Source organism: Rhinolophus sinicus, linkage group LG04 (assembly GCF_036562045.2).
Source record: "Rhinolophus sinicus isolate RSC01 linkage group LG04, ASM3656204v1, whole genome shotgun sequence".
NCBI classification, from domain to species: domain Eukaryota; kingdom Metazoa; phylum Chordata; class Mammalia; order Chiroptera; family Rhinolophidae; genus Rhinolophus; species Rhinolophus sinicus.
In genome coordinates this window covers 129,349,791-129,354,360 of record NC_133754.1, presented here as the reverse complement: position 1 = coordinate 129,354,360, position 4,570 = coordinate 129,349,791, and the positions used below count along the sequence as shown (strand labels likewise).

At 34.5% G+C, this 4,570-nt stretch overlaps 1 pseudogene; it reads left to right on the top strand.

Annotated features, from left to right (window-relative positions):
* The first annotated feature begins 233 nt into the window (after positions 1-233).
* On the top strand, positions 234-1,224 carry LOC109451154 (annexin A1; annotated as a pseudogene).
* Positions 1,225-4,570: the final 3,346 nt, after the last annotated feature.

Sequence of the window (4,570 nt, the reverse complement as noted above, 5' to 3'; positions counted from 1 at the left end):
TCATCACCTTCATCATAGAGCCCATTCAGTGAATACCCTACTGTACCCCAGATCCTATGCCAGGTACTTTATACTCCTCCATATCCTAAACTTCACAGCAACTATTCAGGGTAGGTATTATTATTTTTATTTAAAAGCTATATCCCAGAGTGTGAAATGATCAAAGAAGACTCTCTCTCTCTGTTTAGCTCTTTGGAAGAAGGTAGGGAAAAAAAAAAGAAACTTGTTTAAAAATGGCAATGGTATCAGAATTCCTCAAGCAGGCCTGGTTTATTGAAAATGAATAGGAATACTTAAAACTGTTAAAGGAGTCAAAGGTGGTCCTGGGTCAACAGTGAGCCCCTATCCTAGCTTCAACCCTCCTCAGATGTTGCTGCCTTGCATAAAGCAATGACAGTTAAAAGTGTGGATGAAGCAACCATCATTGACATTCCAACTAAGAGAAACAATGCATAGCGTCAACAGATCAAAACAGCATTATCTCCAGGAAAAAGGCCAGCTCCTGGATGAAGCTCTGAAGAAATCCCTTACAGGACACCTCAAGGAAGTAGCTTTGGCTCTATTGAAAACTCCTGCCCAGTTGGAGGCTGACGAACTTCATGCTGCCACGAAGGGCCTTGGAACTGAAGAAAACACTCTGAATGAAATTTTGGCATCGAGAACTAACAGAGAAATTAGAGTCTATAGAGAAGAACTGAAGTGATATCTGGCTAAAGACATCACCTCAGACACATCTGGAGATTACCGGAAGGCTTTGCTCTCTCGTGTTAAGGGTGACCCATCTGAGGATCGTGGCATAGATGAGGACTTGGCTGACTCAGATGACAGGGAAAAGGAGAAAAGGGACAGATGTGAGTGTGTTCAATACCGTTCTTACCACCAGAAGCTATCCCCATCTTCGCAAAGTGTTTCAGAAGTATGCCAAGTAGAGTCAGCGTGAACAAAGTTTGGAGCAGGAGATGAAAGGTGATGTCAATTTTCACAATGATCGTGAAGTGTGCCACAAATAAACCGATGTTCTTTGCTGAGAAGCTTCATCGGGTCGTGAAGGTGATGGAATGCGTCATAAGACATTGATCAGAATTATGGTTTCCTGTTCTGAAATCAACATAAAAGATAACAAAGCATGCTTTCAGAAGTTGTATGGTATCTCCATCTGCCAAGCCATCATGGAACCAAAGGAGATTATGAAAAATCCTTGTGGCTCTCTGTAGAGGATGGTAAACATTCCTTTGATGATCTCAAGCTTTTTGATCAGAAGATTTTTTTAATCATATCTTTTCATTCCATATTATAGACTTAAATAGGAAAGTTTCTTTCGCAGGATTAGTCTAGTTAACTGCTCTCTGAAAACTATAGCCTATGAATCATTTTTATATCACAACTCTGTATAATAGAGATAAGCTTTTTAAAAATATATTTACCCCAACTATTAAAACCCATAAACAGGTTGGACTAGTAACATTACATGAGAAAGATGTTTATGTAACAGAAAATAAAATGATTTTACAGGGAAAAAAAGATATACTCAAGTCTGGTCTTGGCATATTTTCCATCCCACTCAATTTTGTGATTGTCTACATTTTTCACATTTATCAGCATCACCAATTACACTTACTCTATAATACAGCAATTCCACTCCTAGATATACACCCAAGAGAATTGAATGCCTGTGCCTAAAAAAAGATTTGTACAAGAATATTCACAGTAACCATGGCAACTCTATTCATAATAGCCCAAAGTAGAAACAACACAAATGTCCATTAGCAGAAGAAAGGATAAACAAATTTGGGATAACCACACAGAGCAATACTACAGAGCAATTAAAAAGAACAAACTTCCAAACTGATATACACAACAATATGGATGAATTTCAAAACATTTCATTGAACAAAAGAAGTTAGACATAAAAGAGCAATACTGTATGATTCCATTTATATGAATGTTGAAAGACAAAATTAATCAATACCGCTAAATCAGAATAGTGGTTATACTTGGCAGGGAGGGGCATAAATATGGTCATGTATGTGTATCCATATGTAATAATTTACTGATTTATACATTTGAGATGTGTGCAATTTACTGTATGTAAAAGAGACCTCCATCAAACACAGTAATGTTAAAACAAATAAAAAGAAGCTTACCCAAGGCCACAAAGCTAGTGGTTGAGCCAAAAACAGAACTTAGGCTGGTTTGAGACAAAGCCTATACATAGTGCATATTTTCCTCTTAAATATGTATTACTTATCCCCATTCAAGCATCAGTTACTCAACATAACTGAAAACAGCCCAAATGCTTAACCTTAGGAGAATGATTAAGTAAAATACGGTAGCCCACATACTTAAATATAATTCAGCCACTAAATGATGATTATGAGGATAGTAAGGCAATGAAAACAAATGGTTATAATATAGTGTATGTGAAATAAACCAGAATATTGAAATGTACTTATATAAATAATTATGTAAGAATTAGAAATGCAAATATACAAGGATTAGATGGGAGCATTAAAAACTCCAAACTTGTTACAACTGAGAGACTGTGGGTGATTTTTTAATTAAATTTCCATATTGTTACAATACTGTCTTGACAATGAATTATAAAGGACACAATAAATATGAAATCTTTAAAATCACTATATGTTATATGCCCAATGAAATGAAACTAACAGTTTCTACCTAGAATAGACACCACCCTATTATAACATCCAGAACTATGCTTGAGGATGAACGCAACTGTTAAATGTCTCTTGATACTTCAGTGACTGAAGTTTCTTGGATGGGACCAATTTTAGAGTCAACTACCTCTAATATGAGAGCTAACAATGACATAATATGTAATTATATGAAATTAAAAAGTAAAAACTAGGAAATAAGAAACAAATATTTTAAAGGGGCCACTCAAAAAAACATTAAACATATGAATGACTTTTTTTATAAGCAATACCCATACGCATCATAATTTATTGCTTGTAATTGTGGACTGTTAGAAGACAAGGTCAATTCTAATTTGTTTTGTTCACACGCAATTGTTTTGTTTATATTTTAGTCAAAAGAAGTACAATATATCTGTATTATTTTTTTATTTTTATTTTATTTTATTAGTTTCAGGTGCACAAGACATATATCTGTATTATTGATTTAAAACAATGATGTACACTTTTGGTTAAATATGGCAGATTGAACACATATACAGAGGGTAACAAAAAATGTATAAATTTTTAAGAAAGAAAAAAACTATTAAAATTGTAATACTTAATATATACTGATAACAAAAGATGAATGCAAGTTATGTGTATACATATTTTTGGTACCCCCAGTATTTTTCTCTGCTTCTTTCCCAAATCATACAAAAATGTCAATAAAAGAATAAAATGATACAGTTCCACTCAGTCAAACAAAATACCTATAGCAAGATAACAGCAAATACCTAGGAATAAACTTAACAAAGGATGTGAAGGACCTATACACTGAAAACTATAAGACATTTTTAAAATAAATTGAAGACATAAGGAAATGGAAAGACATTCCGTGTTCATGGACTGGAAGAATCAACATAGTTAAAATGGCCCTATTACCCAAAGCAATATACAGACTTAATGCAATCCCCATCAAAATCCCAATGGCATTTTTTTAAAGAAATAGAAAAAAAAAATCATCAGATTTGTATGGAATCACAAAAGATCCTGAATAGCCAAAGCAATCCTAAGAAAAGAGAACAAAGCTGGAGGTAACACACTTGCTGATTTCAATCTGTATTACAAAGCAACAATAATCAAAACAGCATGGTATTGGCAGAAAAACAGACACACAGACTAATGGAACAGAATTGAAAACCCAGAAATAAATCCACCTAAATATGGACAGATAATTTTCAACAAAGGAGCCAAAAACATGCAGTGGAGAAAATAAATCCTCTTCAATAAATGGTGCTGGGAAAATTGGAGACCCACATGCAAAAGAATGAAACTAGACTGTTACCTGTCACCATATACCAAAATTAACTCACAACAGATCAAAGACTTAAACATAAGACCTAAAACAATGAACTGCATAGAAGGAAGCATGCGTACTAAACTTATGGACCTTGGGTTCAAAGAGGATTTTATGAATTTGACCTCAAAGGCAAGGGAAGTAAAAGCTAAAATAAATGAATGGGACTATATGAAACTAAAAGTCTTCCGCACAGCAAAAGAAACGATCAACAAAACAAAGAGGCAACCAACCAAATGGGAGAAGATATTTGCAAACAATGCCTCCGATAAGGGCTAATATCCAAAATATATAAGGAACAGATACAACTCAACAACAAAAAGACAAACAATCCAATTAAAAAATGGGCAGAAGATGAGAACAGAAATTTCTCCCAACAATATATACAAATGGCCAACAGATGTATGAAAAAATGCTCAGCCTCACTAGCTATTAGGGAAATGCAAATCAAAACCACAATGAGATATCACCTCACCCCAGTCAGAATGGCTATCATCAACAAGACAAATGATAACAAGTGTTGGAGAGGCTGTAGAGAAAAAGGAACCCTCATACACTGTTGGTGGGAGTGCAGACT